This window comes from Ursus americanus, chromosome 20, assembly GCF_024610735.1.
Source record: "Ursus americanus isolate L20-20 chromosome 20, mUrsAme1.1.p, whole genome shotgun sequence".
Taxonomy (NCBI): Eukaryota; Metazoa; Chordata; class Mammalia; order Carnivora; family Ursidae; genus Ursus; species Ursus americanus.
In genome coordinates, this window is record NC_142146.1 from 20,557,916 (window position 1) to 20,583,167 (window position 25,252).

The 25,252-nt window shown below is 36.0% G+C and overlaps 1 protein-coding gene across 2 annotated transcripts in view; it reads right to left on the reverse strand.

Annotated features, from left to right (window-relative positions):
- UBE2E2 (ubiquitin conjugating enzyme E2 E2) overlaps positions 1-25,252 on the reverse strand; it is a 357,299-nt gene that overhangs the window by 102,182 nt on the left and 229,865 nt on the right. The window lies entirely within an intron of this gene.

Here is a 25,252-nt window from a genome sequence, read left to right on the forward strand (position 1 = left end):
TCTTTAATAACATAAAGAAATGCTTAAAATATGTTAAATAAAAAGAAAAAAATGATGTAAATGAAATCAATTTACTTGTTTATTTAGTCATGTATTCAACAAATATATTCTAAGCTCCTTCTGTGTGTCGGTCACATAGGTAATGCAGATTGAGCATCAAACAAAACCAAACTCTTTATGTTCATGGAATGTATATCCTAGTGAGGAGAGGATAACACTAAGCAAATAAACAAGTAAACACACAGTTTGTCTGACGGTGAGAACTAATGGGGAGCAATACAACTGGTTTGGTAAAGGCAGTGATTCCAAATTATTTTTAAAAACAAAACAAAACCTAAAACACCTATGTGGAACATTTAGGTATTACTTTATGAAATTTATCTACTTCTTTAAGTTGTATTTTCCCACTCCAAAAACAATCATGTAAAAGCTCCTAAAAATATAGTAGCCCACGATAGATTGTTTTCACTGTGAACTATAATCGTATTTAGTTGTATGTTCATAGCTGGCTAAGGATTTGCAAAGTATCAAGAAAAACTATCCTAATCCACGTAAGAGTTCTTTCTATTTTAGATTAACAAATTATTCACTGCAAACACAATTACACTGTTTAGGACCAGAGAATGCTAAATATTCACAATGTAATTTTTTAAATTACAATTTTGTTAAAGATTACACCTCTTCAGCTGAACATTAAAGGCAGAAAATGTTTTTAGTAAAAGAAACAATGAGGGATTTAACCCACAAACTTCCACAGTTAAATCAACACAATTGGAAATAATAAGCTCTGGAACTTATCAGTTATTGTCAGAACATTCTAAGTTGGTTATTCCTATAAGTTTATGTATTTTTGTAGGTAGCAGCTTTTATAGTATACATGGATGTATTATAACAAAAACAGCTTATTAAACATTGAACATAGTAGAATGAAAAATCAAATGATTTAGATTGATTTAATTTAAATTGTGGGTCAGTATCTTTTAGTGGTTTTCTACTGCCAATTTCATAAATCTTAGTATCAAGTATAATAAATACATTAAATGTCTTTGCTCATAGAAGCACTATCAGTATTAAGAAAATATTCGAACCGTCAAAACACCAACACTATTTCTTAAATTTCAAAGCCAACAGCAACAAACAAGAACCTCAGGGACAGGGAGCAGACAGAAAAGCAAACCAACATTGATAAAAATATGTTGGAAAAGGAACAAAAATCAACTTTACAAAGAAAATCTGTTTGCTGGGTTGTTTAGGGAATGCAGAAAACAACATGGAAAGGGAAGGAAGAAGCATGTGAAGTTCAAATACTATAAAATAAGATGATAACTCATAGGGTGAATGGGAATCCTTGGGTATTCCATGCTTCTGCTTGAGTTGGCAGTAGTTCATTTTCAAAGTCCAAAAAGTCACCACAGAGAAAGTAATCCTCTAATTTTAAATTTAGACTCTAATTTAGATGGCAAATGACAAATCAACTCACGCTAGTTCAGAAAGACTCAATTCTTTGTAGGCACATTAAAAGCATTCACAGGTTCACCTCTAATGCTCAGCTTGCCAGCTCAGTGGCCTTGTATGGCAATTAAGGTAAGCAGCGGTTGAGGAGAAGGGTCTACGTTTGGTAGTTATGATATTATCACATATAAGCATATTTTTGTTAGAATAAACATACATAAATGTGTTCTTCCTTTTACTAGATCAGTCTCAATGCCAGGAAAATATTAAAGACCTGCTACTATGTTTGTAAACTTGGCTCACATGGATTTCAAGAGAATTGCATGTCTAACTGAAAAATCCAGCACAAAACAATTGAGATCTGTTTCCCTTTCATGGTTAATCATGCTTTAAAAATAAACTCTTGAAAAAGCTCAAACTCATATTTTGGCAGGTTCCTGCTCCAACATAAGCCCTAACTGATTTAAGTTTTGATTTATTGAGTAGAATTTTAAGAAATTCATTTTATTCAGTTTAACTATGCTACATATTAATAATGAGTTACAAACAGAGACCAAGAGAAATATATTAAGGGAGAACTGAAAAGAGAATGGGTTATTACTCTTCCTAACAATGTTGCAAAAGGACTTCACTTAGAAAAATGGTTTCAGCGACAGAAGCTCTGAGAATGCTTATTTTCAGGGAGTAGGAACAGTGAAACTAGAAGCATACAGAAAAATCTAGATGAGATCCTGTTAGGTTTGATTGGCCCTTCTGCTACTGTAACAAAGATATCAAGAGGCCTTGGAAAACATTGGTTCTATGAGCAAAGCAAGATAAAAAAAAAAGTAGATAAAACTATACCTATCCCTGATGATAATATAAAGGCAAGAAAACAAAGATAATCATCGCAGGGTTACTCCTAAGAAGGAACCTTATGGGAAGAAGAGACCAGAAGCTGATGTGGACCAGAAAGGGGCCAAACAGAGAAAAAGACACTGAGCAGAGAACCCAGGTTCAATCTACAAAACAGGTGACCACCTGTTTCACCAAGAAGGTGAAAGAGGATACGTAAAGAATACACGCATTGGGTTGTGTTAGAGATGTTGTTGTTGTTGTTGTTTTTAAGATTTTATTTATTTGAGAGAGAGAGCATAAGCGAGAGAGGGCACGAGCAGGGGGAAGGGCAGAGGCAGAGGGAGAAGCAGACTCCCCGCTGAGCAGGGAACCCGATGCGGGACTCCATCCCAGGACCCTGGGATCATGACCTGAGCCGAAGGCAGACGCTTAACCGGCTAAGCCACCCAGGTGCCCCTAGAGATGTTTTTAAGTGTACTACCCTTCTTTCAACTCATTGCCAGCATTCATGAACATTAAAATGCTATGTTCCTCTGCATGTAAGTAACAAAGGTAGATTTAAAAGCTATTTGTCTCAGTGGTAGGATAATTAACAACTATGTTAATAGGAATTTTGCACGTTACATCTAGAAGATAAAGAATAGTAAGATAATGTTTTGTATTCACAATTTGCCCACCAGATAAATTTGTGGGTCTTCTGAGGTTTAGCCACCTGTTCTTAGGCAACATTTAAGTACAGATGTATTTGTATAATAAAGGCCATTTGATTCTTTTGTTTCCCATTTATTCATTATAATTAATTCAAAGTCACTGTAACCAGATGCATGAGGTAAAGAAAAGAATTACACACACAACCTTAAGAAAGAAAGAAAATCCCTTCCCAGGCTCTAAAGGAAAAAAACAGAACTTGGAAATTTTTCCTAGGAATTTTCACATTATTATTGAAGGTAAGGTTCTTTTCAAACATTTAACACTTTGGAAAATCTGTGTTTCCTTATTACAGCTCACTAGACTGGAAAAGGACTATTTTGTTTATTTCAAAAGTCCAAGGGAGTTTATATAATTATTTAGTTTTCAGAGGGCTGAAGTCTCACCCATAAGATAGGGATATGGTGTGGATCCCAAAGGCTAGTTGTAGCCTAGCTTTAGTTCCACTGCAGTGAAGAAAATAAAATGTCTTTATTATAACCAAAGATACGTTAATTCATCCATTAAAAGAAAATGCAGATGCTAGATCCTGGGGGCATAGCGGTAAAACACAGCTGCTCTTCTTACCAAATAAGGGGAGAAGACAGACAAGTTAAGGGACAATTACAATGTACTATAATGAATGGTATCTGTAACAGAAATAAGTACAGAGTGCTTATGGAAGCAGAGAGAAAAGGCTCCTTAACCAGCTTTTAAGAGATGAGACCTGAGAGATTCAAAGAAGTTCTCCAAGAGTAGGGGAATGCTGAAGGAAAGCAGGGAGAGAAAGGTAGGTAGGGGAAGAGCATAGGCAAAGTGCAGGAGGCAAGAGACAAGAAGAAGTTTCTTGCAGAAAACTAGGCACTGTATGGTGTGTGGCAAAGGGTGAGGCAGGAAAGGTAAGCAGGACCAGATCATGAAAGCACCTTTTATATAGTGCTAACACTGGACTTACCCTGAGGGCAATGAAATCACGAATAGCTTTTAGAAAGAGAAGAGTACATGAACATATTTTCGTTTTAGAAAGACCACTCTAGGGGCGCCTGGGTGGCATAGCGGTTAAGCATCTGCCTTCAGCTCAGGGCGTGATCCCGGCGTTATGGGATTGAGCCCCACATCAGGCTCCTCTGCTGTGAGCCTGCTTCTTCCTCTCCCACTCCCCCTGCTTGTGTTCCCTCTCTTGCTGGCTGTCTCTATCTCTGTCAAATAAATAAATAAAATCTTAAAAAAAAAAAAAAAAAGAAAGGAAGACCACTCTGACAGCAGTGAGGAAGGGGCTGAGACTGGGGACATGAGACCAGTTAGGAGGCTTTACATTACTCAAGGTATAAGATGATGGTGGTAATGACGGTGCCCTGGAAAGAAGTCTGAATTCCGGAGCCAAGACACAAAAGGAACATTCTGAATTTGAAGAGCCTATAGGATGCCCAGGTGCTGATGCCCAGCCGAGTATGGCATTTAGGTGAAAGAGCTGTTGCAGACTAGATTTGTGAGAAAACAGCACACAGTGCATCTTCAGAGCCCCAGGAGTATATCAGGTTATGAGAAAACCAGCAGTGAAAATGGGGAAACATTAAGAGGGTGTTCTTATGAGATACACTCATAGACATTTAAAAGTATGGCCTAAGATGAGAAACCAAATGAGGAGAGTCAGTAGAGCATGGTACTACAGAGGCTAAGAGTGAGGAAAACACTTCAAGGGGAAAAAAAGAAGTCAACAGTGTAACATACTGCAGAATGGTAGAGAAAAACATTGAGAATGGTCCATCAGTTTCAGCGAAAACTGAAAACTGATGTTTGTGACTTTGAGAAGAGCAGTTTAAGTGAAATGTCTGGCATTGTGGGTTGTGGATTAAGGAAGGAATGAACAATAAAAGAGATTAAAAGAGAGACAATGTATTTCTCTTTCTGGAAGTCTGGATGGGAAGGGGCAGAAAGGAATGTGGCTTGAAGAGGAGGCAAGAGAGGATGGAATACAAAGTACGCAGGCAAGAGGGAGGATGAAATGACAGACCAAAGCATCGCAATTTCTACTTTGACAGTAGAAAGTAGAAAGGCAGCAGGAGAGAAGGAAGATAGAAGACTGGGGTTTAGCACAATGTGAGCATCACATGTGTGGAAACAGCACAGTTTGAGCCCAGACTGCCACGTTGGTTGTGTGACCATGGGTAAATCTGACCATGTACAAATCGAAACTTTTCTGGTCCTCGGTTTACTCTTATAAAAATGAGGATGGTAGTTTAGCTACCCTCTAAAGTGCCCTTCAGTAATAAAGTCCATAAATACAATTAGGTGTTTTGTTTTGTTTTGGTGATAGAAGACTAAAATAATGTACTAAAATGTACAGAATGGACTTACTTCTAATATCCATGCAGTTAAAAGAGCACTTTGAACCAGACTTACACTGTAAAGTAAAAACCAGAACCACTGTGTGGCTCAGGCATGTAACAGAATTGTTCGGCCTAGCTTAGTCTGCCCAACCACAAAAATTGAAGACAGTCTGGTGTCTCTTTTGACTCCTGGAGATAACCAGTAAAGTCCATGTCAATTGATTTTAAATAACAGAAAGCTACTAAAACATTCAGAAAAACTAAAGTTCTTTCTACAAAAGTATTTGAATGAAATCAAGTTGAGACCTTACCTCCATTATAAGTTTTTAAAATTTTCTTCTTCTATCATTTTCTTTTAAATACAACAAAAGTTTATTTCTTGCTCAAGCCATTTTCAATGTGTGCTGACGGAGTGGGGAAAAGGTACTCTGTTCTTATTAATTTAGAGACCCCATCTCTTTCCATTCAAATCAGAAGTTCTTAACCTTTTTTCTGTTCCATGACTCATTTGACAGTTTGGTGAAGCATATGGACCTCTTCTCAGAATAATGTTTTTAAATATATCATATAAAATGCATTGTATTACAAAGGAAACACTGAATTGAAATATGGCTGACAAAATATTTAAAAATTTGGTGTTACATATGTGCTTATTAGATTCAGTGACAAAATTTAATCTAAACTGGTGAATCCAATAACTATTGTAATCTTGAAGCAGTGAGTCACAGATATTATACGAGATATCTGAAATAAAAATAATATGATTTCTATTGGTGTCAAGAAATACTGTGCAAGACCCTCTGCACCCAGCAGGCCAATTAGTGAAGAGAATGTGGATGGTGCCTAGAAGCACTTTGTATTTCTGCCACTCCAGCTCAGGGGCCAGAACTGAGTCACACGGACCACTATCTAGTGCCAGGAAACAGAATTTCACCAGCTCTTACTCTGAAATCTCTCCAGTTGTTTCATTTTGTTTTGGGGAGGATGCGGGGAAGGGCTTTTGTCTGAAACTCATTCTCTAGTAGATTCTTCAACAAGAGCTCATGAGAACAACACTTCAATTCTTGGAATACTCACAACTATTTACCTGTGGTAGTTATACTTGAAGGTAAGTTTGGCTGGATAGAAAATCAGTTGCTCATGTTTTCCAACTTTGAGTATCTTAAACATGGTACTTCATGGATTTTTCTCCAAACAACTAATTTTTCAATCTTTTCAAATTCCAATTTATGTTTTCTTTCCTAGCCTATAGCATTAAACACTTTTTCATTTTGTTTTAAAATAATAGTTCATACTTTCCATCTATTTTGTAGATTGGGGGGGGATGTTTTCATCTTTGGGACATTATTTTGTTATTTTTTTTCCTTAAAAATCTTAAAAATTTTATTTTGCTTTTTTTTTTTTTAAATGAAATAAGTTTTCCTGTACTTTGAAAAGAATAGCCCAGGATAGTTTTTCTAACTTCATGATTCTAGAATTCTCTCTGTTCTTGTTTTCACAAAGTGATTTTTAAAAAATGGCCTTCCACTTTGTGGGATTGCCTATGTTGTCATCACCTGCTTTATCTGTTTTTGTTTTTTTAAAGATTGTATTTATTTGACACAGAGAGAAAGTGAGCAAAGCAGGTGGAGCTGCAGAGGAAGAGGGAGAAGCAGGCTCCCCACTGAGCAGAGATCCCTACAAGGAGCTCAATCCCAGGACCCTGGGATCCTGACCTGAGCTGAAGGCAGATGCTTAACCAACTGAGCCACCCAGATGCCCCTATTTATCTGTTTACCTATTTATTCATTTACTGTTCTTTTTCATTTATACTGAACCTTCTTACAAAAAGAATTGAAAGCATTTTTATGGTTTATTATTTTTAAGAGCTTTCTATACGCACACATACACACACACACATATTTTATTGGAGTATAGTTGACACACAATATTACATTAGTTTCAGGTGTACAACACAGTGATTTCACAACTCTATACATTATCCTATGCTCACAAGTGTAGCTACCATCTGTCACCATACAACACTATTGCAATACCATTGACTATGTTTCCCAAACTGTACTTTTCATCCCCATGACTTATTCATTCCATAACTGGAAGCCTGTACCCCCCACTCCCCTTTACCCATTTTGCCCATTCCCCCACCCCACTCCCCTCTGGCAACCACCAATTTGTTCTCTGTATTTATGGGTCTATTTCTGCTTTTTTTTGCTTGTTTTGTTTTTTAGATTCTACACATAAGTGAAATCATATGGTATTTGTTTTTCTCTGACTTATTTCACTTAGCATAATAATCTCATATATATATAATCTCTATTATATATATATAATGGAATATTATATGAATCTATTTTTATATATAGATATACATCCATATACATATCTCTCATCTTTTTTATTCATTCATCAACCAATGGACACTTGGGTTGCTCCATATTTTGGCTATTGTAAATAATGCTACAATAAACACAGGGGTGCATGTATCTTATCAAATTAGTGTTGTCATTTTCTTTGGGTAAACACCCAGAATTACTGGATCGTATGGTATTTCTATTTTAAATTTCCAAGGAACCTCCATAATGTTTTCCGCGGTGGCTACACCAACTTACACATTATCATCACCAGTGCACAAGGACTCCCTTTTCTCTACATCCTTGCCAACACTGATTATTTGTCTTTTTTGATACTAGCTGTTCTGACAGGTGTTAAGGTGATATCTTATTGTGTCATTATGCCATCACCTGCTTTTTATCTGGACTTTTTCTTTCTCCTCCCCTATTGTCCTGTCCTGCTCAATTTGGATTCTACTTCAAGCAGCTTTTCTCCGTGAGAAGATCTGTTTTGGAAGGGAGCTTTGGTTCGCTTGCTTCAAGACTATATAAGAACCAGAATGACCCAGCACCATCAAACTGAATTGCTTCTCAGTTCCCTTGTATTTGCCTATGAATTAGATCTTGCAAAAACACCCATCTAATCTCAGCATCTATTCCGATAGCCTTAATGTGCTTGCCAGTGAGTAGCTGCTGACAATTTGAGGGATTTCCTATTCTCTGGGCTATCAGCTGTCCTGTTTCTTTTCCTCTGCTTCCTCCCACACCGTTACTGGGCCTGTCTGAATCTTGTAGTTGTTGGTAATTGTTCCTTACCTGCTAGTCTTTGGGGATTGGAGGAGGTACTTGGGTTTTGATGTACCTGCTATACGTAGGTTTTGATTCTGATATCCTAGCTGCTCTGTTTTTATGAAGAAATTAAAGAACAATGCCACTGCTGCCAATCTTTCAGGAATCTTCCTGAAATTTGCTTAATTTATAATAATTATTGTTCAAAGTCTACTTCAGAATAATATGAATTGGGCTATCAATCATCCTAACAAAAAGTTAGTAAAACAGCAGTGATTTTCGAACTGTAGTCCTTGGAACCGTGGGAGATTTATGTATATGTGTATGTATGTCCGAGTGTGTACATCACTTCTGCTTTCCTTTCTTCACCCCATTTTGAACAGAGGGGATCCACTATAGATATTGAACATCCATGAAATATTTTGTTTGAAGAACCGATCACATGGTTAAAAACGTCTGAATACCACTGTTCGGGAGTCTTCTTTTAAAATCAGTATTTAAAACCTAAGAAAAGTGAACTGGCATTCATAAAACAGATTTAGTATTCAGAGAAATATTCTGAGCCAAGAACTACAACCAGAATTTAAGCAAAAAAAAAAAAAAAAAAGTATCTTTTAATAATCCCTCATGTTTTTTCAAAGGCTTGAGGGAAAAGTATGTATTTATTATATTCCTTTACAGTTCTGTTAACAGTTTCAACTGTGGTGTCAGATATAATTCTTAAGTTGTCCAACTATTTACTTGAACAAATAGGAAAATTAAAAGTTACATATGCTTAATCACAAAAATGATGAACCAAATTCAATTTTTTCACTTTGTCTTATCTATTTAAAATTTCAATTTCCCTTAGAGGTGTTACGAATGAAATGCTTAAAAGAACAACTTTAGAAAAAATAAAAACAGAACCCTAAATGTAAGTGTTTGTGAAGGAAGACATGATTCCTTATAGACCAATCATTCTGGTATATACTACAGTATACTACACACCCATGAAATTGGACCTCATGGATCTACCTGTCAGACCCCTGGATCCAAGAGATCAAGATCCATAACTTTCTGGTAAGCAAAGAAATTTTCATTTCCCTAGATGGTAAGATCCCTTGTAGCAAGGAGGGTAGTGCCATCTTGGAATTCTGGGAAACCAGAAAAGAAAGAATGGGGCACAGCAGCAGTAACTCTTTCAGAGATCTCTAATGCCCAATTTTAAGATCTACTGGTAGATTCTAGTGTATTATTTGAGATCTCCACATTTGACCTCTGGTAAACAGGGCCTTCCCAGGAAACCTCTTATTACTGTAATGCTTTTAAACTTTCCAACCTACCTGACAGATACCAGCTTCTTTTACTAGAAGATTCAGATTAGTACTACTTGGGCCTTTTAACATTTGCCTACATGGCTACATGCCAGATAAACAAGGCATTGTAAATCCTTATTCAGAAATTTGCCAAACTGAAACAAATATTCAAAGATTGTATAGAAAATTTGTGAGAATGAGGGAAAAGTAAGCTGCGATTTTGTGTTTATTTTAGAAATCAAAGGCCTTCAAGTAAAACACACACACACACACACACACACAGATTGACAATAGATTACATTTTTCTCTTCAATAGGCAGAATTCTTCACTGAAAAATAGAATGAATCAATGTTACATTCTCTTGGAACTTGTTTAATCATGTATAATATTAAGGAGAAGTCAAACTTGACAGATATATTATAAAATATAGCTCTTCTTCTGCCAGTGAATTACCTGTCAACTTGACAGGTTCAACTCTGCTTTAAGTTATTACTGAGGTACTTGATCATCCTAACAGTGCAATATACAAAAGTTCTTACTGGGCAGAATGGAACATCAAAACCCATGGAGAAGATGCCACAGATGTCCACTGATATGACTATAAAGGTAAATCCATGATGTGAATAAGAAAATATATTTTATTAGTGCCTTATGTAATTTAGATGTATCCATTTTTTTGCTGCAATTGTTTCTTTTAGGTTAAATTATCCTCATCATCCTCTGATGAGCTTAAAGATAACAATATCCATCCTTTACCCATTATCTTCTCCCTGAGGTAAAAGAAACGGAATGTCAAAACTCAGAGATTTTGGTGCTCCTCTATCTCAAATCCCTCATTTTACAATTAAGTCAATGTAGATCCATTGAGGTTTATTTAAAAATAAACACAACAGGGGCATCTGGGTGGCTCAGTCTTTTAAGTGTCCAACTCTTGATTTTGGATCAGGTCGTGATCTTAGGGTGGTGAGATCAAGCCCTGCATTCAGCTCTGTGCTCAGTGGGAGTCTGTTTCTCTTCCTCTCCCTCTGCCCCTCCCTGCTCTTGCACTTGTGCTCTCTCTCAAATGGATAGATAAATCTTAAAAAAAAAAATAAAAAATAAAAATAAACACAAAATTTACTTTGTGCCCACAATATACCAGGCATCAACACACACGTGTTCCAATTTGATCCAAATAGCCTTGTGAGATGGATTTCATCACCCTCAATTTAGAAATGAGGAAACAAGAGATGCACAACTTGATCAAGGACACATACACAATTAGTTCCAGAGCCAAGATTAATCTTCAGAGTCCAAGTCTACTTTAATTTTTTTATTAGTTGTTTGGTTTGGTTCCCAACTCTCTCTAGCCCTCCAATTTCACACCTAATGTTAAGTGACTTATCCAAGGTCGTGCAACTAGAGTAATAAAATTTGAATCCAAGTCTTCTGACATCAGAGATTTAGTGTATTTCCTCTTCTCTTCACTGCATTTCCATTACTGCAGAGCTAGGTATCTCCCCCTAAGTAGACTTTAACTTTAGACTTTGACTACTTCCTAGTGACTGCAATGAATAAAGTACAATGGTAGATGCTCAATGTATCATAACCATCCCTAAACTAAATGTATCAGAATGTGTCACTCTTATTTTTACTTATGACCGCCACTTTTCCCTTTTCTTCATGGATCTGCTTCAATGTCTTTTTGTTTGTTTTTGGCTTTAAGCCGAACAACTGTGTGTAATATGGGAAAAATACAGTCTTCTTTGCCTGAAATACTTACAGTTTGTAGAAATTAAAATTTGAATAAAAGAAGTAGAGAAAAAAACAACTGCTAAATTGTGTGTTATCAATTGGAAGTCCAGATAAAACAGAAGTAAAGAATGAAATAAGAAGGGCAAATGACATGTTAGGACTGACAAGAAGGACTGGCCTTGAGGGAAGGCAGAAGGCATGGCTTCAAAATAGATGGTAGGTGAGCAGCAAAATCCAGAATGGTCTATGTGGAACAAGAGTAAGTGAGCTCTGTAAGAGAAGTTCAAGGAAAGAAGGCTGCCCAGTATAGTGAGGCTTTGAATATCAGCCTTACATGACCGTGATTTATGGAGCCACTGCTGATTGCTGAAAATAAAACTAATAGTTACCATCTATTTACTCTGCCCCTATGCTGCACTAAACCCTTTTAGTATTTCACATTAATCTTGATTGTAACTCCAGGAAGTAAAGATTATTAGGCTCATTTTCAGTTGGTATAACTGAGGTTTGGTCAGGCAACTTGCTTAAAGTCACTGGAAAAGTAAGTAGAGGATCAGTATTCTAAACCATGTCATTTGGATTCCAAAACCCACACTATTTTCTGACAGTTTTCTCTGTTAAAACCAACAGATAAAACAACAAAAAACTTTCCCAAAGCACAAATCTTAGGCCTTCAACTTAAACCATATTCAAGTATAACCACAAAGGGAAAACATACTTACAAGATAAAAAGCCAAGAAAAGAAAACCTTTAAGCCTGAGGTTTCTCATGCAGCCAAATGCAAAATACATAAACACACATAATAAAGTATATTTTATGACCAACAGTGACTTTGAAATCCCAATAGAGCATACATTTCATATTTAATAGAGCCCTTACGTATTCCTTTTAGCCAGCTTCTCTTAATTGAGTATCTTATTTTTTCAGGGAAAAACTGCTTTGAAATTTTATCTTAGACCTTTTCATAGTTAGATCTCATTTAAATTACCAAGAAAAATAATTGCTGTTTTGCACTCATTTTGCAAACACATACTAAACTCTATGGAGCTTCTTCTACTGTGAAGGAGGAAGTGAATAAAAAATATATTGTTATAAGGGAAGTGAAGAAACAAGTCTCAGAGATTAACCATTATTTTGCAACAGGACAAAATATTCTGTAAAGAATTTACTTTAATGCAAAGAACAACCAATCCAAAGTTATTACAGACTGTCACACAGGCAAGGATTATAAAGACTTTGTTATACAGGATATATAGAAAACTAGCTGTGAGCTAACTGTGCATATAAGGGGCCAATGCTTTCCACATATCGTTTATATGTGTGTCTATCTACTTAGGTACTAACTGTAGTATCCTTCATTTAACATTTTCTCTAAATTAAAAAAATTTTTAAAGAAACAAAATGCCTATTTAAGCCCTTTTAAAAAATAAAATACCTAGTTTAGCCTCAATTAAAATACCATGAAATCACAGTTCTGATTACTAGTTATAATATTTTCCCCAACATAAACTAAAATTAATATAGGTAATTATACATCTTAAAATGTTTATTCTGTACTCCCTGTAATCATTCTGCACACTTCAGATATAAAGCATCATACTTTGGAAGCCACCTTAATAGGAACTCTCCTAAGGCAGGGGCGGGGGCGGGAGGCAGTTAAAAAGTATTCTACTATTACTGTGCAAACTGTTACAGGAATTTGTCCAACTCTAAAGAATGTGTGCATATACTCATAAATGCACACTATGCTCTGAGACTAGAGACTCGGTCAAAACAGAAATTTTGTAAAAAGTGAGGCACTACATAACTCTCAGTTACAGTTAAACATATATTTTTCCTTTGATAGCTACTGTTCAAGAGGGCATTTGCAGACATTCAATTGAAATGGCTTAAGTAATTCTATAGATATGTCACAATACTTGTCATTAGTTAAGGAAAAATGCCAGTTGTGCTAGAGCTGGGAGGCTGAAGGGTAAGTGGGGTTTGGAGATGCGAAGTACAGAGTTCTACAGACCTGGCCTGGGGAACAGCAAAAGTGAAGGTTCCTTCTGCCCACACTTCTGTTCTGGCTAAAGGATTTCCAATTCAGCCACTGCATAACCACTGGTGGTCTCTGAGAAGCCAGAGGATCATCCACTTCATCTTAAAGTCAGGTAATGAATTTGTCAGATACTCTTAGTTACTAGCAAGAGCTAATGGGACTTTTTGTGGGGAAAAGTTATGATAAACTATTCTAAAACTATTTCACGACAATGGTCTTTTAGAAATTTATGACTTTTGGGGTCTTCAATAGGAGATGAACTATACTATAAGTAGTGTGATTCAAACTGCCTATTGCAGGGGCAGGTAGAGCTGCCTGGATTCTGGATTCACACAGATCTAAGCTCTATCTTAGCTGCCACTCGTTAGCTAGCTGTGTGACCTTGGGAATTCTTTAAGCAATTCTGTTTTAGTTCCTTCAATGGTAATAACATTGCTTACATCATAGGATTGCTGTGAGGATTAAATGATATGACATGTAGAAACAACAGTTGAAGAGTAAAATAGTATGCAGAATAATAGTAAGATGTCAGTAAGTACTGCTATCGGTATGTAAAGCAGCTTCCCCTTTAATGAGCAAAAATGGAAATGAAAATTTAAGTATCCATGAAGAGGATGTTAAGCAAATTATTTTCTAAGATACAGATGTGCAGCCATAGTCTTTGAGTCCATATTGCTAATTGCATTATTTGTATTTAAGATTTCACATACATTTGAAAAACACTTGGTAATTAAAGAAGGATTTTTCTTACATACTATATCATTTGATTCCCACCACAAAGCCTAAGAAGTAAGCAGCACAAATGTAATTCACATTTTGTAGATGAGAAAACTAACGTTCAGAACGGCTATTTAATTACCACAGTTACAGTAACCGGAGAAGTACTTTCTAAGTACATCACCTCTGCCTCTCATAACTTTCACTTGTTTCACAGTTTAGGATAACAAATAGGGTACTACATAATTAAATTCTGATTTAAGATTATTGTTTATTTGCTTCGTTTTGGATTTAAGTAGAACTGACAAAGTTATTTTTCAGCACAATAAAATTTCACGTATCTCCTTATTAGGTTCTAGGAAAGTATCCTGTGTTTGAGAGGCCCTAAAAATAAATGTAAAAATTTATGTTAATAGTTGCTGTTACTGTCTTTTAACCTGTCTCCTTGGAAAAAAGTAGTAAGTACATTTAAATAATGAAGTAAACACCAATCTACCATAAATTATACAAAACACTTTGATAATACCATTGACTTGGCAGGTCAGGTTATGGTTTACCCTTCAAAGACCAACTTCATTACTAGATGACTGTTTGCTTATCCAGTTACCGGGCAAAGCTCCTCTGTCACAGTTGTTGACTGTCTGTTAAATGTAAGCCAGGGCTTTATAGCCATTAGAGGTCTGAAACAGGCACAACAGTGATATGCAAACATGGTATTTTAAAATCAAGTCCAATGTCACAGTTCATATAGTTTGTACATTTTAGTTTATCAAGAACATTATGATCTTTAAAATATTAATATTGGCTTAATGAAAATGGCTAGCACGAAGCCCTCTATTTCTTTTGAGTTAAAAGCAGAGGACCATTCTATATTACAATAAATGACAATCACTAAACACGAAGGAGTTTGTAACTATACCGGGATAAACTTAAAATGTGTTCAATCCGAAGCAAAATGATGTAGCAGTTATTACTACATTATGCTGGGTAGTAGTAATTAAAGACAAATAATAAGCAGTTTATTTATGTACTATTTTTTTAAAGCCAGCAAAAAATTTTATTATTTTTTTAAAGATTTTTATTCATTTATTTGCAAGAGAGAGAGTGGGGGGGGTGGAGGGAAAGGGACAAGCAGACTCCCCTCTGAGCATGGAGCCTGATGTGGGGCTCAATCCCAGGACCCCGAGAGATCATGACCTGCGCTGAAGTCAGATGCTTAACTGACTGAGCCACCCAGGCACCTCCAGCAAAAAATTTTAAAGAAACAATGTACAGGAGAGAGAGTAACTCATCAGATCCAGAAGCCACTCTGAGGCCCTCTCTGCAGACACCTGGCATCTAGGGACCCAGGAAGCCAGCCATCTCAAGTCACTGGCAAGAGAGTTGCATGGCCTAATGTTCCATAACCGTCAGGTTACGACTACTCCTAGTTACTAGGAATATATGATAAAAACTGAGTCTTAGATCTCTTACGGTTTACAATAAGGCAATATCCTCTCTGATATGAGAAGTACAACGGATTTGGACCTCCAGGTGACAGGCTCAGATTCTCCTTCCTAATCCCAAGTTTCCTACAATTCTGCCAATGAATACCATTTAAATAGAAAACATTGCTAGGGTGGGGCCAACAGTCATACCTGTCTAGTATGATTTGGCTTAGTTGACTATCATCTTTTCTAAGTATACTTAGAAGGATGTACACTGGGGCGCCTGGGTGGCACAGTGGTTGGGCGTCTGCCTTCGGCTCAGGGCGTGATCCTGGCGTTATGGGATCGAGCCCCACATCAGGCTCCTCCGCTATGAGCCTGCTTCTTCCTCTCCCACTCCCCCTGCTTGTGTTCCCTCTCTCGCTGGCTGTCTCTATCTCTGTCGAATAAATAAATAAAATCTTAAAAAAAAAAAAAAAAGAAGGATGTACACTGCAGGAATAATGGGAAAAAGACTGAGAATTAGTTTCAAGCAAGATGCATTTATAAGAAAAGGCAGTTCTTTCAGTAATGGAATATCAGGAAATGCAACATTTATTGACCCCCATTTATTGAGTATATTAGGTCTCCCCTGCAGCTATAGCCTTAACCATCTAAAATGCAGTAAGAATAATTTATTATAATATCACTACTGCTAACACTTCTGTAGTGTCTACTAGGTGCTAGGCACTGTTTTATATACTTTACATCCCAACTGGAGTGGATTACCATTACACACCATCCCAGTTTTACAAACAAGGAAACTGAGGCATAGAGAGGTTAAGTAATTCCCTCAAGCTCACACTGCCACGTGGTTCCAGAGTCTCTGATTATAACAGTTACCCTAGTAGTATAAAAGAACTCTTCTATCAGCTACAGAAAGATGATCAAGAGTATAAGAGATATTGAGGCATGCAAAAGATGAGGTGGGAGAGTATCAAAATCAATTTCTTGGTCTAGAATTGGCCTGGTCCTTTCCTTAATCTAAAGTGCCCAGGTATCACTTAACACTTGTCCTGTCCCTAATCCTACTCACTTCCTCCTGCCTGCCTAGACCAGTGTGCGTCTAGCAAACAGGAGTAGGGGAAGACCATGAAAGTTCTCTGAGCTGGGGTGGAAAAACTTGAGGACTCAGGGTTGGTGATGCACAGCAAACAGAAATTGTGAGAAGCTCCAGTCTTTCATCACACATTATCCTATATCTGCAGAGACAGATAAAAACTATCAATGGAGGATAGTCATTTATCTTTTAAAATAAAATAAAGAATCTCTGGAATTTGTTACCACCTAATGAGTATTAGCATTTTAATATCGTGTCCTGCTTAAGACTGGCAGCTTGAAAGTACTACTTCACTTCTAAAATGATAACAGATGTTCTTGATACTAGTTACACATTGGTAACAAAGGCATATATTCACAATTTTTAGCAATATTAAAAATAGGCAGCATATAGAGAAAGTGTTAGACAATGAAGACCTCAAGTTAAAATCAATACAATACAGTGACAGCATCAGGGAGACATTTTTGAATTATGCTCTGTAAAAATACAATATTTCATACTGAATGATGCTAATCTTGTGTTATTAAAAATGAAAAACATGTTACAATGTATTCCAAATAAATCCCTTGGTGGGATATTCATGATAAATCACTTCAGTTCACTCCCAAATTTACAACAGAGCCAGAACTGGATGGAATTACAGTTTGTTATAATTTCAGAAAACCCTATACAGTAGATGAAAATCACATTGAATATAAATGTCACATCATATAGTCATATTATTTTTGAAGTAACAGTTTTATTGGAGTAGTGTGAGTTTTCAGAATATGCAATGTAATCAAGACATTTCAAGTAGAAATATGTTAACTTCATATTTTAAATGTAACAAATGTACAATAGCATAATCACGGAAGTAGACAGTATTCTAATATCAGAAATATCTGTCTTGGAGATTTGATAATTACATACACATGCACACATACACATAGGCTTTTGTTGCTTATTATATCAACTAAAATAAATACTAAATGCAAGTTGTGACATTTTATTTACATTAAGAATCCTTTAAAAAGGAAATCATACTAATGGTAACTACAGGATCATTCAGAGTACCATGATCCATGAAGAGATGACTATTTGACTATTATGAATTAATAATTTCCTGGTATCAATGTATAAAAATTCTTAATTCTTATTTTCCAAGTATCTTTGAGTCAAGAATCAAGAACAGGATTCCTTTATCATACTGCAGCACAGCTTTAAGACCTGATATTCATTTATTGGTCAGTTTCAATTTAATAAACTAAAGACAACAATACTTGAATCAAAGCTACCTAGCAAACTTAAGCGAACTGTGGCAAAATGGAGCAAAGACCACACATAGTGTTACTAACACTTGCTTTGGGGCCGTCTTCTAGGTACTATCACTAGCAACCTGTGGGTTGGAGGTTACAGTAGTGGTGCTGGACTTACACGGGGTCATCTCAACTATTTTTCCAGCCCTTCTGAATATGGCACACATTTTAAGAAAGAAACCTCGGGCCAACTATATGGTTGACAGCTTTGAGACTATCTCTACTTAGACTAATAGAAGCAGCATATTACTATAGAAACACATGAAATTTAGTGCTTGTACAATAGTTCTCCCGTTTTAGCAATCACTGCTACAAGAGTCACAGTTCCCTTACCTATAAAATGGAAATAACAGAATAGATTTTCATGGTTTTCTGTGAAAATTAAGAGTGTTCTGTGAATTACAAAATAGTTTAAGATCTTCCAGCACTGGGATACCTCGCCGATTCAATCAGTAGAGCATGCAATTCCTGATCTCGGGGTTGTGAGTTCAAGCAGCACGCTGAGTGCAGAGATTACTTAAAACAAAACAAATAAAACAAAGAATTTCCAGTACTTAAAACAGTAGGCTATGTTCATATAGGCATAGATACCTAGCCAAAAGATGAATGAAATGTAATGATTCCTTGAAGTCAATATAGTAATTTAGTAATAAGTACTTAGTTTTGTTCATGTTTTCACTTCTCCTTGGATGTCCCTGACCATTTTCAATTCCTCCTGCCTTAGCATTTCCAAATCTTTACTATCCTTTAAGACCAAGCTCAAAAACTACATCTCCTAAGAACATTCCCATGACAATCCAAATGGAAATAATCTCTCCTTTCTGTAATTACCAAAGCAGTTTAGCTGGTCTTCATCCATAAATACCTTATAGGTATTTATGTACATATTTTATCTCCTCTGATTATATATCAAAACACAGTTTATACTATCAAACACATCTCACTGATCCTAATAATAGCAGTAATAATAATAACAACAAGAAACAGCAGTAGCATTACCTGCTGCTGCTGCTCCCAGCTACAGAGGGTTTATTATACACCAATAATCATAGATTTTTTGAGAGCCTTAAATATAACCTATGTGGCAGGTACCATTTTCACTTTATATATAGATGAGAAAACAGAAAATGGATTGTAGAGCCGGGATTTGAGCCTGAGTGCTAAGCTAAATCACCTCTGCGATAGGTATTCTGCATGGTGGGCCAAAAGGCATGATTTCTACAAGGTCAGTGAGGTAGTTAATTAGCAGAGATTTGAACCCAAGTCTTCTGAATTCAATTCTAGTGTTTTATCTTGTATCTTTGGCTTTCACACTAACTCCAATTGTGTGCCTACAGACTTTTGGGAGGCATTTCAATGACTCAAAGTGCCAACCAGTCACAAAAAGTCCAAATCATAAGAATAACCCCTGACGGCAGTGACATCCACTGAGCTGCTGCTGCCCAGCAGTATCATGTATGGAGAGAGCTAGCTCAGTCACTGAGCTTCCTTGCCAGGGATTCTTCATCTGGGAAACAGAGATAAGCACTTGACCACTACCTAAACTCACAGGATTTGAAATTAAGGGGGGAAAAACCCTTTTATTCAGAATAAAACTGTCCAGCAAAAAAGCAAATTTTATGTTTTCTTTTCCTTTTCAATGTTTAAAACTAACATAAATATTTGAATTCATCATATAGAAAGTATACTAAGAAAGGAGGCTTCATTCTGGTCTGTGGTTTTTATAGATCATAAAAGTTTTAAGGAATATGGAATTAAAATAGGCAAAATAGTTTCCTCTACAACAGTTGGTAGAACTTCTCCAGAAACTTCCCTCACAACTTAAAATGGCTCAAGGCCTGAATAATTCGCTTACATGATGAGTTTGTGTGGCAGACTTCAGAGCAATTGAAAGGTTATTGCAGAGGTCCTGGGGGGTGTTTATATAGCTTCCCCACTATAAAACAGCACTTGCTTACTCTTTCTCCTCATATCTTAGTTAGTTCAAATGTTGTATCATAATGTATTTGCATTTACAAAAATTTTATGGTTCTCACTTATCTTCTCATGATTAGAAGCTGGAGAACAACTAAAAGTTACCAATTAAGCGGCCTTTAATAATTATTGAACTAATTTGGGGTGTAATTCCCAAATTACAGAAGAACACTTATGAATTATGAAAAATTCATCTTGTTCTACTAGCTACAAAACAACTGAAAACTGAAAAAGAAATTTCAAGAACAATACTCACAGGAGCCAAGGATGACCCTTCTGAAATTTCCCATGGATAGATTTGCATATTTAAAAAACAAAAAAGCATTTATCAGGCTTTGAAAACGTAACAGAAGTCAGTAATTTGTGAGCACAAAAGACCTGTTTATTATTATCTGCAGGTGGTGGATAAACTAAAACTGTTTAGTTTTATTGATGGGGAGGGAGTTGGGGGAGGCAAACTCTAGAGAGGGTCCAGGACTCAGCCGGCATGCATGGTCAAGGAGGAGGTCACAAGGGGAATCTGTGTTTAGTTTAAATGTGTGTGGCCCCATAATTAAGGCAGAAAACTGAATCCGAAGGGAGGTCTAGTTCAATCTACATTTGCAAACATTGAGATGGAATCTTAGTTATCAAATCAGAATGAACATAAAATATAGGCAATTAATGATTCTCTTACTTCTTGATTTACCGATATTTACTTTACTTGTTTGGGAGTCACAAAGTGCACTTCCTATTGGCAGTTAAGTTAGCTATGGACAAGGTAGGTAGTCAACTTGCTTAATTATGGCTCTGTTAATAGTTCTGCTCCATCTACTTTGTATGCTCTGAAGCATCTATAAACCTAAGTTTCAAGTCTTCTCCCAGAAAGAGAAGAGAGCAAAACCTGCATTAAGCTGTTCAATGCAGGCATAGGCCTTACTTAGTGTGGCAGAAAGACAGGACAATTGTAGTGAGTTCTTTGGAATCAAGTCTCCACAGGTGACTTAGAATCTCCGACACACCCATAAAGGAGTAGAGCACACTGCAAAATGTTAAGTCAAGCAGACAAAAAACATTTCTTGGGGTGCCTGGGTGGCTCAGTTATTAAGCGTCTGCCTTCGGCTCAGGTCATGATCCCAGCGTTCTGGGATTGAGTCCCACATCGGCTCCCCGCTCAGTGAGAAAGCCTGCTTCTTCCTCTTCCACTCCCCATGCCTGTGTTCCCTCTCTCACTGCCTCTCTCTCTGTCAAATAAATAAATAAAATCTTAAAAAAAAAAAGAAAGACAAAAAACATTTCTAACATTTTCTACGCAATGTTCAGAATCTGAGTTCAGCTGCACTGCAGCTAAATTAGTAAGTACATTATAGCAACTTAAAAGGAGATAGCGGGGCTCCTGGGTGGCACAGCGGTTAAGCGTCTGCCTTCGGCTCAGGGCGTGATCCCGGCGATCTGGGATCGAGCCCCACATCAGGCTCTTCTGCTATGAGCCTGCTTCTTCCTCTCCCACTCCCCCTGCTTGTGTTCCCTCTCTCGTTCGCTGTCTCTATCTCTGTCGAATAAATAAATAAAATCTTTAAAAAATAAAAATAAAAAAAAATAAAAGGAGATAGCATTTTATTTTACTATTTGCATTTGTACGCAGTTTTAAAAGTTTGGCATCTTAAGACATACACGTAGTTCAAATACAGCTTTACAAGAGTTTTTATTCTGGGTATATCTGCACAGCATTATTTCACATCCACTCGTCACCTGTACATGGAAAGAGAGCTGTTAGATTATCCTATTAGTAGGCTATGCTTTCTGGTTTATGAGCTGACAGTCTTTGTCCTGTAAGTGAAGCACTGTGAATGCTCATTCCTATTACATCTTGCTAATTTCCTCTAGCCCACAGCTCTGTTGTTTTAGGCTTTCTGGCAATTTATTTGATAATTTCTGTCTTTAAGTTATTTATGAGACTAAAGAAGACACAAGGTAGAACATGAGACTTAAATCAGATCTCAGAGGGCAGAGAGAAAACACTCAGACCTGAGATTCCTATAAAGGTCCAACCCAGCTCTCAGCTTTTAAAATAGGGACTTCATGGGTAGCACCACTTAAAATAAGCCATTCTTTTTCAAAGCTTTTTATTCTCCTAAAATAATAAGCTCTTTCTAATAGAGATTCTGTTATAAATTAATAACTAATAAATAGAAGGTATGAGAGAAGGAAGTTACTACATTAAGGGCTATAAAAATTTAAAAAACCAGTTGCAAAGTATTAAAAGCAATCAAAGAACAGCTAATGACTATCTAAAAAATTCATTTCTTATAAAAAATCCAAAGATAACTAAATTGAGATAAGTAGAACATCTCTCTCTCACCTCTTCCCTTTAAGTTCTAGTAGCTTATGATTCTAACAGGAAACTGAACTTAGCATTATTAATTTTACACAATTTACAAGTATCTCAGAATTTCTGTCTACCTACTATGAAACTAAAGAGTACAGAGAGCTGTACTTTCAGGTTTATATAGCAGATACCATAGCTATTTATTCCCAGGTGTTTATTTTCTTTTAAAAGTAACGAGCAACTCTGTAATAAGCTCAGGAAGGGATTCCTCCCTATTCAAGGTATTAACACCTTAACACTCAGGAGATACTTCCAGGGCCAATGTGCAAATACATCCTGCAAAGAAAGCTGTCATATTTTACCTTAGAAGAGAGTTCTGTTGGTTGCAGAGGATTAGGAAAATCTATAATGAAAAATTTATTTATTGTTTGCTTCATGATGTACTTTTAAAATATGCAATATCTTGATTTGTACTTTATTAGGATCTTCTGTGACTCCCTTTCTAAATTCAGAAAGGCACATAAATAGATTTTTAAAATCCCCAAACTATATAGTTCTGTGCACCTCAGTTTTAGCCTTCTAAAATTTTATCATTTTTTACATAAGGAGTGAACATCTAGAAAGAGAAAGTGTGCCAAAGCTTCAGTCTTCGTTTTCCTTTTGTTAATACTTTGGATATTTGTTCTGTTTAACCCTTTAAAACATATTTATACCAACTGTCTTTTTAAAAACAGGTTAATGATATAGAGCGTTTTCTCTTTTTGCTCACCATGGAAAGCAGAAACAAACTGAGAGCTTGAGAACATATTGTTTCCAACAGAAATGGATGAATTAAAAATAGTCTGTGTTCATCTTTACAAAAAATTCATTATTTTTAATAACATGTTGAAAATACCACAACCAGGTTGATTTAACTGACACATTTAAACTGTACATGATAAAGCAGGATACTCTACTAAAGGTAGCACTTACCAGTTACAGAAAGGCAGATTTAAACTTAGATACTTAAGTCTTCTGTATACTCCAGTTACTTTCTCAATGAGAAATGTTGCAAAATTATTTTACCTATCATTTATTGTTAAAGTAGTTATTTTTCTAAATATGCTATTTTATAAAAATGGGACATATGGTTTAATCAGTAGAAGTGCACTTAGGAAAAAACAGGATGGAATACCAGAAAGCTGGCTTGCTCTAGGAAGTCCAAGACATGGAATTGTTGAGTAAAGGGGTATATTATGTGCTGTCGAGAACAGAACCCATTGTCACAAAAAGAACTTGCCCATCTTAAGGCTATCTGTTGGATCACAGGCATTTGGGAATAAATTATGGTCCTCTAAAAGTTTTTTCCCTCCTATTGCACTCACCAGATCTCTAGCCATATACTACCCTTTCAAAAATGACAGCAATGACGTCATCTTTCCCATCAGAGAGAAAACTTCAGTTCTCTTTTGCCCAACACAGAAGAACACAGTAGCAATTCAACCACCTTAGGTAATATGAATTGCCTGGCCTAGTAAAGATTATAACTAGATCAAGGTAGGGAGTCACTCTAAACCCAATAATCTAAACCTAAATTTTAATTGGTCAATGTGTACTAAAATTTAAAATTCCCTTGTTTTGTAAACATGACCTCTGCCCTGAAATTTCTACAGTCTCACAAAAATCTTCATAGCAATTTAAAAATATACATTCTTAGCAAGAATCCAAATCCAAATAATTTGCAAGAGTCAAGAGAGGATTGCCAACTGGTTCACAAGTATATACACTAACTGAAAAAGAATGATTCTGTAAGAATTACACCTGTTTATGCTTCAAATTCCCTTAAAGCATTTCAATTACGTCTCTTTGCTGACAAGTAAATGCATGACCTTAAATACATGCAGCAGGTAGATATATCATGTTGTTGGATGTGTTAATCCACAAATGGGTATATGATATTAAAAAATGAGTAGACAAACCACTATATTCCATTTGCAACAATTTTTGAACTACGCAACAAACTCCGTCTTTTTTCTTTCCTTCCAAAGAAATACTTTCCAAACTCCACAAGAATACCTCAAAGAAATGTTGAAAATTCACCATCAACCTTTCCTATATTTCAATTTTAACAATCATTTGTCCATAATTTAATATCCAGGAAGAATAACATTAACACGCAAACAGTAAAACAAAATCTTTTATGCATTGCTTTTTTTTTGTCCTTAGTCACCATCTTAACAAAGTAGAAATAATTTTTTTTAAAACCCCACTAACATAGATGCTTCTTGTCAAGAGAATATGAACTATTCCTTACTTATCAAAATAATTGTATGAAATAAAGTCTGAATCACTGTAACAAAATGAAGCACACTTGCATATTTTTCAAGTTGTAAAAGTAATTTATCACCAGGGCATTACTTTATTTTGGATTTCTTATAGTGATAACAGAAAGACTAAATCTTCCATGGCATAATCAAGATTCCTTAAAAGGTAACATAGTGCAGTGGTTAAAAGCACTGACTTGCTGGGTTCAAATGCTGGTTCTGCCACTGACCAGCTAAGTAACCCCGGCTGAATAATTCTTTATTCCGTGCCTCAGCTTTCTCATCTGTAAAATTATAACAGTATCTCTAAGGGATATTTTGAAGATGACATATAGTGATACTTATGTAAGTACAACCCATTACTGATCTGATATTCTTATTTTGCATGCATATACAGCTAAATTAATGACTATAAATGGATACTATGACTAAATTTGATGGAAACTATTTTTAAAAGTAAACTAAAAAAATTTTTAGAATCATTTTAGATTTGCAGAAAAATTGCAAAGACAGTATAGAGAATTCCCATATACCACCCACCCAACAATTTCCCTTATTAACATCTCATGATGTAATAAGCAATTTTTAATGATAGCCCAACAGTGGAAGGACATCTACTCTCAGTAGTAAAAC